At 36.6% G+C, this 11,858-nt stretch overlaps 1 pseudogene; it reads left to right on the top strand.

Moving 5' to 3' along the window:
• Positions 1-10,046: 10,046 nt before the first annotated feature.
• Positions 10,047-11,309, top strand: LOC110335477 (annotated as a pseudogene).
• The last annotated feature ends 549 nt before the right edge of the window (positions 11,310-11,858 follow it).

Below are 11,858 nucleotides of genomic sequence, written 5' to 3' on the forward strand. Positions count from 1 at the left end.
GTCTGTACTTTATTTTGAAACCAATAACTTAAAATTTGCAGCTCTATGTGAGCTTGATCTAAAAGATAGAGGTGACCTTATAGCTAGCTGTTTTGAGTTTCAATCAAACACAGAATAAATCCCTATAACAGGAGCTAAGTTTCATTATTAAATCAAATTCAAATTTTCTTGGAAATTCATTCTTTCAATACCCCATATTCATAATTTGTCCTGTGTGGATATTCATACCAGGCACATGTTTCTTTTTTCATGAATATAGAAAAATAAAACAAGTAAAAGGCTTTCTATGGAATGTAAATCAATATTTTGGCAAAAATATAGTCTGTTAGCTTTCTTCCATTCTTATCCAAACCTCAATCTAATAGCTCTTCAGTATTTCCAGCATTAGATAAATCCTCTATAACAAAAACCTACTTTTGAAACCAAGCCTATGTCTGGTTTTGATTTGTTATCCCTGAATAGGTTCAGAGCACATCCTACTTCCCACTGCCTCAGCTTTACCACAAATATGCTTTCTCTAGTCTGTGAGCCTGAAATATAAAACAGATCCTTTTCCTGAAGGAGGAAATGCAGCTTGGAATAAAAACAAGGCACCATTTCAGGGAAATTTTAACAATGTAGGAGAAGGCCACATTGCTCCCCAAGGATGACTCAAATCAATGTATTCCTCTGCTGTTTTCTTCCTTTATTTTTTTAAAATATAAAATGTAGTTTGTTGTGAACCTTTAAATAGTGTTCCTATTAATTACTTTTCTCAAATTGAATTATAAACTGGATCTATTCTGCAACTGAATAAAATAAAAAATGGTATTTCACTTCTTTTAAAAGAAGTCCAACACTATAGTATTTCTTTGCATATTCATACTCAAAACATATTAATACTTACCTACAAAATGGCCTTTTACCTTTAAATATTCCCAGTCTTCTACATCTAGAATCCATGGAATGTTCCAAAGAATTTTAAAATTTTTATGGAATGATAATTTTGTTGTAGAGCTAAAATTTTAATTCAAGACAATTCACACTAAATCCCACATACCAATGGCACAGATCTTTTCCTATGACTTTAACCAGTGAAACAGTGTAGCAGCAGGGCTTTCAGATGGAGACTGAGACTGGACTACTACGAGGCATGTGACCATGTGTAAAACTGCAGAGCTAATATGATTGTGTGTGTGTGTGTGTGTGTGTGTGTGTGTGTGTGTGTGTGTTTGTGAACCTATGGAAGGCCCTATATGTAGATTTGCTTCAGCAAACTTTTAATGCTTTGGACAAACACCATCTTACTCATGTGATAGGCTATATATATATATATATATATATATATATATATATATATATATGAACTTAGTAAAAACAGATGAGTGTATTCATAGCTTTTTCAAAGAAGCCATTTAATACCATCCCAGTTTATATAGGATCTATTTGGGTATAGAATTTTGCCAAGCATGTGGGATGTAGTGTAGTATTTAGGAGAGGAGCAACATGATTCTTTTATAATGAATGTATTTGATTTTGAGATTTTTTTCTCTATAAGAACAAAAAGAAGTGGGACAATAAGTTGTTCTTCATATGTCATGATTCCTTTTAAACATATTGTATAGATAGAGGATGGGTAGATTACAAAGTTTTCATAAAAATTGTGACAAAGTTATTTTTATTTTGTTATTTTTTCCATCCTATTTTTTTCACTGCTAGAGATGAAGAGCTGGCCACTGTGCATGGATTCAGACATTTACCATCAGTTGCTACCTTGCCAAACCCAGGATTTATAATTGTGATCTGTACCTGTGAGTTATAGCTAACAGAATGTTTTTATCTTTTGCTCTCCTCTATGCTGACACGTTAGCTTTACAAGAGTCTTGATAACACCATTTCTTGTTACTTTATTTGGGCGTCCCCTCTTCATACCTAATAGGTCCACTCAGCAGGACATAAGGAGGCACCCAACATTAACCCCTTGGATTTCTCATCAGCAGCTGATTGGTGCTCTTTCGTAAAGCATGGAGGCCTTGTTTGCTTGATTGGCAAAGGAGGGCTTTCCCACCAAGTTCATGCATGCTGTTAGCTTTGTTTGTCCATTTTACGGGATTAAGGTTCATTATGAGGATTTTCAGGTCACCCACAGTTAAATGTTATTCTAGCTGATGGGCACTTTGATGAGCTCAACTTACAAATTTCCTTTGAAGATTACTTGTTTCCTTTCAAATGATTTCTCAGGAAAAAAATAATTTTAAACTAAGACATCAAAGAAAAATAAAGCATAAGAGCCAATAATACATTCAGCAACATGGTGTGTCTTCACTCTTCTTTCTTTTATCCAGACCCATGTAGTTAATTTAGATGACATAGATTTTTATGTAATTAAGGGGGAAATAAGAGGGATGGAGAACTGTACAAATTTCAGACTGTCCCTGTGTAAGACTAAGAAGTGATTTTCTGCATGATTCAATGGAACAAGAAAAGTGGCCCAAATATTGTGTTCTTAATACAGTGACTATATTATTCTGTAGTTTGTTAAGTAGTGCAGAAATGTTTACCATTGATTTAACTGTGAGGGGAAGAATGCAGATCATAGAAGAAAGACAGCACTTTTAGATTAATAGTAAGGATGGAGACTAAAAAAAAAAAAACCCACAAGAATTGGTACTCAAAATCCTTTTTTTTTTTTTTTTNTTAAAGACTTATATGATTTGATATTAATATTTTAATGAGTTTAGTATTTCTGTCAGAACAATAAGCATCTAATTAACAGTGCTACACTAAGGTGACACTAAAACTGCATATTAATCACCACATGTAAAAACAAAAGGTTAATATCATTACTTTTGGCATGTGGAAGTGATTCAGTTTTTCTCTGCTCTTTAAAAAAAGCTACTGTTAATTTTATTTGTTTCCTTAAAAAGATATATATATATATATATATATATATATATATATATATATATTTCAAAATTGTAATTATATGTATTATTTTTGCTATCTTTTAATATATTATACTTGTTATACATTAAATAATAGCCCAAAGTTATCAAATACCCAAAGGACAATAATAGCCTTTCAGCAAGTTTCAAATACATTTCCACTTAAAACACACTTCTAATGAATTCCACACCTTTGTTTCTGAAAGGCATTTTATATATCTGGGTCTCCAGGGTATTTCAAGTCTGGAGATTATAATGCAGCAATTAAAGCATAGTTTGTAGTAGTGCGCTCATTATTTGAACTAAAATTCTTCTGGAATTGAAAGACAATGTTTAATGCAAGACTTTTAAGGAACATTTGCTTTGACAAGGGAGAAACCACACAATGGGTCATATTACTTTCAAAGAGATTAGAGACTGCAAAGTGTTAGAGAGACGCAGGAACATTCCTTATTAGACAAAAGAAGAGTGGGGAGTTATGTAGAGTGTTCAAAACACTGCACTGTTCAACTGGTGTGTGTAAAAGAGCTGAACTCCTGGGGATGGCAGCATGCTAACCACACTACTTTTCAGTCCTCTATATTCAATGTCAAATTACAAGGGAGACAAGAGTAAAACACATTATTAAGATGAAAATATTCTGAAAATCTCTATTCACTCTTTAGTTTTGATGCTAATGTAAGGGAAACATTTAGAGCCATTCTATATTCATGCACTATGGAATTAGGATTTTTATCTTGAAAGTACCATTTTATTATGTAATTCACTCTGGAAAGACAGTTTCAATACACCAGGGATCAATGGGTGGAAATCCATACCTTATTGCCTTTGTTCAACAGCTGAAGAGTTTCTGGTCAGTTCCTATTGATTCCTCAAAGTCCTATAAATAAACTGTGTGGTGTCTCCAGCAAGTAGTGCATTACTGTAAAGTTTTGGTGGTCAACTGATATAAATGGTCATAATTTGCATTGTTTGGAGTCTCAATGAAACACCTGATCATCAATTCAAAGGGCAGTATCTTGCATCTGGCACTGGAGTTTTAATTTGGCATCTCATTGGCTTTTCTAGGAATATTATAATGCATGTAGGGTAACTCCAATTAAATTTTGTGAAAACCTTATAAAATAGATTTATGTTTTGAAGTGATGTTTTCAAGTGCCCCCAAGTTGTCTTTGGTCAATTCCTTCTTGGTGGCTAGCATTCATAGCAAAAATTGTACTACATACATTTCTGGGGAAAACAGCAACAACCACAGTCCAATAGTCTTGTCCAGCTCAGATCCTATGAAATACGCCCATAGATTCCATAATAGAACAAATGCTAATGGGTAACATGAAGCTTTCTGATTGAATTTAAGGTCTGGTATGAAGGAGGAAACACATGGCTGGTATTGTAAATCTGTCCCAAAACTCATTACTGGAGAGCTCATAGGCCCCAGGGATGACCCTTTTAACATCATTCTGCCAAGTAGACATAATTTCAAAGTTCTTTCTAAATCTGTGCAGTTCTCAGTCCTCATTAGAGAAGTTTCTTTCAGCAGTGGGTGGTGATTAATGAAACATACCATTTTAACAAATGAACAGAAAAGGATTTTAGAATAAAAACACAGGGGTGGGTGGAACAACTCGGAGTCAGGAAAGGAAAGGGGAACATGGTTTAAATACATTATAATATCTTTAGAAATCACCATAAAGAGAGAGAAAATTATAAACCAGTCTCTCTGATAAATGATAATTTACATGTTTCTCAAAAACAATTTTCCTAATGTAATAAAACATCAAAAGAGTGAAACAATACTGCCTGCCTTGTGGGCTCTAGGTTTGATTGCTAGCATCAGGAGAGAGAGAAATAGAAGAGAGAGAGAGAGAGAGAGAGAGAGAGAGAGAGAGAGAGAGAGAGAGAGAGAGAGAATCAAATAGAGACACACAGACACAGACACATAAAGATACAGACAGATATAGACAGAGTCACAGACAGATAAAGACACACAGACAGAAACAAAGACACAGATACATACAGACATAGACATACACAGTCACAGACAGACACAGACACACAGAGACAAACACACACAGAGACATAGACAAAGATAGACATAGAAAGAGACTTACTGTTAGTGATTTAATCATTTGTCCTGACACAGTTAAGTAATTGTCTATTCTAGACATTGCATATAAATCCATTTATATAGTATGTGGTTTCTTGTATCTATATTCCTTTACTTAACCAGTCACTTAAGGTTCATTAACATTGAAGCATTATAAACTGCTTACTATTTCTGTCATTCTATTTTTTATCCATTTACCATTTGATATACCATAGTATTTCCACACAGATTAACTACATCATCTTAATTTGAATACATTTGCAAAGGTCTTGTTTACAATAAAAAAGTTCCATTCTGTGAGAGCAAAATTCTGAATTTAAATCTCTATTTTATTTTAAAAGAATACAGTTCCAGGGGTTAGACTGATGGCTCAGCAGTTAAGAACAATGACTGCTCTTCCAGAAGTCTTGAGTTTATTTCCCAACAACCACATGATGGCTCACAACCATCTTTACTGGGATCCAATTTCCTCTTCTTGTGTGTAGAGAGATAGATCAACAGTATACACATAAATAAAATAAATAAATAAATAAATAAATAAATATATAAATCTTTGAAAATATCAGAAATAACACAAATAAATAACTTAATGATGCCACCCAAGGAAATAGAAAAACAAAGATAAAGTAAGCCCGAATTCAGTAGATCACAAGAAATAATAAATAAATAAATAAATAAATAAATAAATAAATAAATAAATACAATTCGACCAAGTATGGGCCAATATATTTTTTTTCAGTGTTAGTAATACTTATTATCATGGGTCTTAGATGCTATTGCATAGAAATTTTAAGTTTTATTTCCCTTGTTTCTCATTATCCTTCACTTTTGACATGAACTTGTTGCCCATTTGTGTATCTTCTGTCTGTAATAATAGCATAAGCTTAAGGGTTACTCGTGTTTGAAAGAATAGGCAAGGAAAACTATCAAGTGCTTTAACTCATAGAAACACATTTTTTTCATATTATAGAGAAAAAATATGTGGTATCTGCCCCAGAAAAAAATACAGACTATTCTTTTAAGAATGTTTTCTTAGAAAAATGCAGAGAACAAACTCAAAGCAATGAACCTGTTTCTAAAATGTGGAAAATGCAGAGAGAACACACTTTCCCAGACAAAGGTATATCTTAATGAGGAAAGCAGTAAATCGGAAAGGGTCAATATGGAAAAAAGAGTTATCAAAGTACATCTGGAGCAATGTTCTTGCAGAATATAATTGTAGAGGATCAATCATGATAGCCCAGAGTCTTAGGATAGAGACAAACATGACTGGCTAATCAATCAATTAAACAATCAATAAGAAGAAAATATTAGTCACAAATCATGATATTCTGCTTATATTCACAGACTGCAACCTAGCCAGTTGTCATCAGAGAGGCCTCATCGCGCAACTGGTGGGCGCAAATGCAGAGATTCAGAGCCAAACCTTAGGCAGAACCCAGGGAAGCTTGTCTGAAAGAGGAAGGAAGGATTGTAGGAAGCAGAGAGATCATGAGTCCCATAATGCATAGCCTACAGAATCAACTAAACAAGGCTCATAGGCATTCACAGGAACAGAAACCACAACCAGGAAGCCCATATGGGTCTGAGCTAAATCCTCTCTGCATAAATGTTATGGTTGTGGAGGTTGGTGCTCTTGTGGAACTGCTAAGAGCGAGAATGATGGCTTCTCTGACTCTTTTGCCTTTTTTTCCCTCTTACTGGGTTGCCTTATCCATATATATATATATATATATATATATATATATATATATATATATGTGTGTGTGTGTGTGTGTGTGTGTGTGTGTGTGTGTGTGTGTGTGTGTGTATTGATATCTATGTTATACATAAGCATTTGTGCCTAGTCTTTTGGTAACTAGATATTCCATGTTTTGGTACTATCCTTGGGAGACCTCTTTTTTTTTCAAGAGAAATGGGGGAACACTGGATCTGAGGGAGAAGGAAGGGCATAGGAGGGTCTGAAAGGAATGAGGGGGGGGGACTCTGTTCAGGATGTATATATGGGAGAATAAATTAAGAAGAATGATATGAACATGTACTTAAGAATGATACAATAATAGCAAGTTAAAATATTATATTTCATATGAGGAAACTTACTGAAAATATTTAGGTCATTTTATCTCCCAATGCCATATGTTTAAGACATTGTAAATGATCAAGAGAAACTACAACCATCTATGTTTCTCAACTGTCATCTTGAATACTGCTACAGGACATCAGAATGTAGATGGGGATGAATTGGAAGTCACTCGCATGTTAGTAATTATGTCTAACCATATTATTGCTTACTCTGTGCTTCATATCAACTATGACATTTCATTATTCCAGCAGTTTTGCATGATTATTGTTAGCACCATTTTACAGAAGAGATGCCAAACTCAAAACCATTGAATTTTCATAAGCCACCTTTGCTCGTAAAGACAAGAGTTTTTATTACAATCATTTTTAAGTCAATGTGTTATGAAGAACTTGAGTGTATCAAGTTATCCCTAAATCCACTTCCCCAACACTTATAATTTTTCTATGATGCTACAATCATAAGCTGAACCTATTTAAATTGTGGCAAAAAATATACAGTGGTGGTCTGACAGTGAGATCACGGAATATTACAGAAGCAATTGGCTGGAAGGAAGACTTAGCATTTGGAGCAGGATATGAACCACTGATTATTTTTGGGATTCAAATTACTTGGGTTTCAAATCTTTTCTAAGTAGATTTGATTTGGTTTCCACTTTTTCCTTCTGAAAGTCTTCATATTTGTAGCACTTAAGTTTCCTCCAAAAGTTTTAGAAATGCTAATTTTTGAACCCACATCAAAACTGCTTAAAGAGCACCTAAGTCATTAAATTCAAAATTTCAGGGATGCATACCTCCAAAGAAGACTTAACTTTGTTTTGTCCACTGCTGTTGTGCATTATTTTATGATAAAATCATCAGGCAACTTTGCTTGCTGTATATAGCTTGGTTGCATGTTGCAATTTTAATTTTTAGAAACTGTGTTCATTATCTGAATGCCACCATTTAGAAAGTATAGTATGATTGTTTATGAAACAACTATTTTATGTACATTTGAAAGTAATTCTAATCTTTAAATGCAAAAATTTTATTTGCTGGAAACGGATTATATTGGCAAATACATTTGTTTATTTTAGACAAATTTTAGAATGACATTAAGTGCTTTACGAACATGTCTACTTGCAGCACAGAAACACAGTTATATCAACAGCTAAACTGTGTAATTATCAGCAGTTCAGAACTTTGAATTAAGCTAATGATTTTAAAGTTTTCTTCTCAATTTGGACCTGATTAATGCTGGTGACAGTGCATTAATATTACCAGTGTAATATTTATCTATTTTACTGTAACCAAATTACAATCAACTAGTCGAAACTACAAGGGTAGAGTTATGGAAATTATATGGAAACTATGTGATGCAAAAATAATATTGGATTGAGCATAGGATGTCCAATGAAGAAGCTAGAGAAAGGACCCAAAGAACTGAAGGGGTTTACAGCCCCATAGGAGGAACAACAATATGAACTAGCCAGTACCCCCTGAGCTCCCAGGTACTAAAACACTATCAAAAGAGCACACATGGTGGGACTCATGGCTCCAGCTGCATATGTAGTAGAGGATGACCCAGTCAGACATCAATGGGAGGAGAGGCCCTTTATCCTATTAAGGCTCTATGTCCCAGTCTGAGGAGATGCAGGGGTGGGGGATAGGGGAATGGAGGAGGGTGTTTTTCCAGAGGGAAAACCAGGAAAGGGGATAACATTTGAAATGTAAATAAAGAAAATATCCGATAAAAATTTTGATATAAAAAATGCTGACCATACCAAAGTTGGTAAATAATAGATGTTCTAGAAACTGATTTCAAATGAAGATGTTAACTAGTGTACTGGCTAGTTTGTGTCAACTTGACACAAGCTGGAGTTATCACAGAGAAAGGAGCTTCAGTTGAAGAAATGCCACCATGAGATCCAGCTGTAAGGCATTTTCTCAATTAGTGATCAAGGGGGGAGGGCCCCTTGTGGGTGGGACCATCTCTGGGCTGGTAGTCTTGGGTTCTATAAGAAAGCAAGCTGAGCAAGCCAGTGGAAGCAAGCCAGCAAAGAACATCCCTCCATGGCTTCTGCATCAGCTCCTGCTTTCTAACCTGCTTGAGTTCCAGTCCTGCATCCTTTGGTGATCAACAGCAGTATGGAAATGTAAGCCGAATAAACCCTTTCCTCCCCAACTTGCTTCTTGGTCATGATGTTTGTGCAGGAATAGAAACCCTGACTAAGACAGCTAGCTACCCCTAATCTCTACAAGGTATATACATAATCAAACATTCTTGCAATTATATGGATTATATTAAAATTCTGGTGCTACTAAAAACTAGAAGTATTACATGATATTTATTTATTTCAAAACAATGAGACACAAAAACACTAACCAAGAAATTTAGTTGTAAGAACATACTTTAGCAAGAGACCTGGTTTCTTGAATTTTGAGAAGGGAAAAAAAGTAAAACTCATTTCTGTTTTTTTGTTTGTTTGTTTGTTTGTTTACTTTTGTTGTTTTGCATAGAGAGAATGGTATTTTATTGTGGAGGCTGTGCACCAACAGGAGATGAGGAAAGGAACACTCCTAGCCACACCCCCCATCCTAAGCAGGTGTCTGAGATGAGGCCAGACTGGATGAGAGCTTGGGACACCCTAATAGGGCTCCTTGTGGCATTTGATGGAGAATAGGCAAGGCCAGGAGAGGGACTTTATTCTATTAGCACCAGGAACTTCCCAAAGCCAGACAAGGGAAAGGGATATACCATGTGACTTCTGCCACCTGAGTAATCTGAGGGGCTGGCAGAAGACTTCCTGAAGCTGGTCATTTAACGTGTCTTCAACGCACAACTTACCCCACATCCTACCCCTGTAAACACAAGAGCAGACTTGTGTCCTCCAAGCACTCCAGGACAGAATGAAGGTCTGAGGTATGTGACTGGACTTCAGGCAGCCCAGGAGCTGATGGACTTTCTCTTGCATGAAGAACTAGTCTTTGATGCCCCACAGGCCATCGTCTTCCAGGCACTGGTCATAGGGGCTAGATGTGGCTCCGGGTCTTCTGGGTGTGAGCCTATCCCTGCTGATCTGGGAGAACTACAGGACTATCCACCCAGAACCCCCGACTCCTTCAAGCCCGAATACCAGGAGTTCTCCCCAGAAAGGAGCCTGCCCTATAAATGGGTGGTCGAGGTGGCAAACCTCCTCATTCTGGCTGTGGGGTTCAGCCTCTCTGAAGCTCTGGACTTGATCTAGTCGGACCCCGATGCTTGGTATGACCTGAATAAATTTGATTTTCCTGAAGAACCCTCTGCAGAGGGCAATGCCAACAGCAACCCAGTATAACTCCAGCCATCACAGCAGCAGCAGCAGCAGCAGGAGACACTGTCATCCCACCAGGACGCACTGGGGGGCCAGTGTGACTGCGTATCCCCTTGATGGCCACACTTTTTCAGACCTGAGCCGGGGCAGCAGGGGAGAGCCAATCCCCATTTCCCCTAAGACTGAGTTTGGGGGCTCAGGTATAAGCACACCTCCCTCAGTGCTCAAGGGACAGAAGAAATGGTGTGTGGTTCTGTCACCTGTTACAGAAAACAGTGACAGCCTGTCCTTCCTGGACTCCTTTAACAGCCTCATCCGGAAGAACACACCTATCAAAACCCTTTCCTTCTCACCTTCCCAGTTTCCGAACTTCTGGAACAAACAGGATACCCCGGACCTGGAGAACCCTTCACTGACATCCACTCCAGTGTGCAGCCAGAAGGTGGTAGTCACCACACCTCTGCACAGGGATAAGATGCCCCTGCACCAGAAGGATCCATTGTTTGTAACCCCAGATCAGAAATACTCCATGGACAACACACCCCACAGGCCAACCCCGTTCAAGAATGCCCTGGAGAAGTACCGACTACCGAAGCCCCTCCTCCAGACTCCGCACCTGGAGGAGAACTTGAAGGAAGTGCTCCGTTCTGAGGCTGGCATGGGGCTCATCATTGAGGCTCTGGTAGCAGAAGAGAAAACCTGGGTTGCAGGGAAGCCCTATCAAGAAGGTCCGGAAGTCTCTGGCTCTTGACATTGTGGATCAAGATGGAAAGCTGATGCCAACCGTGCCCAAAACTCTGTTCATTGCCAACCAGTGTCCCATTCAGCTCCTCTAGCTTCTTCACCTTGCCAGATATCAAAGAGGATAACAGCCTGCTCAACCAGGGTTTCTTCATTTCTGTTTAGGTAAGCATTTACAAAATGAGATTTATTTGTCCAAATAAAATATACAAAATCAAACAAATAAACTTTGATGTTAGAAACATCGACATTGTTGTTGTCAGGTTTTCAGAGTCATAAAAGTTTTCAGAACAGAAAGCTCGTAATAATGGTTAAAGACATTCACTTCCAAAATTTTTATTTCTAATAGCCTAGAGATTACCCTAACTCAACCTTGTATAAAGAGTGAATAATTTAGATGCCTCTGCAGAATTGAAGGTACTGGGCAAGGATAGGAACATAAGTCAATGGAACATATAATAGAATCCAGAAATATACCATACTTAAAAATGTACATCTTATTTCTAAACATACAATTACCAAGTGATTCACCACTGATTTTCTATACAATGTTCCCTGTGAAATGAAATTTAGATTCACACAAAACCTAAACATATTGAAATCTTTCATTTTTTATTGAATCTGTTTATTAATAGTCATTTATTAATGTAAAATATTTTACATTTTAATATTTATTTCAGAGAATATCATATGTCTATATAATATAGTATAATC

Source organism: Mus pahari, chromosome 18 (assembly GCF_900095145.1).
Source record: "Mus pahari chromosome 18, PAHARI_EIJ_v1.1, whole genome shotgun sequence".
NCBI lineage: Eukaryota > Metazoa > Chordata > Mammalia > Rodentia > Muridae > Mus > Mus pahari.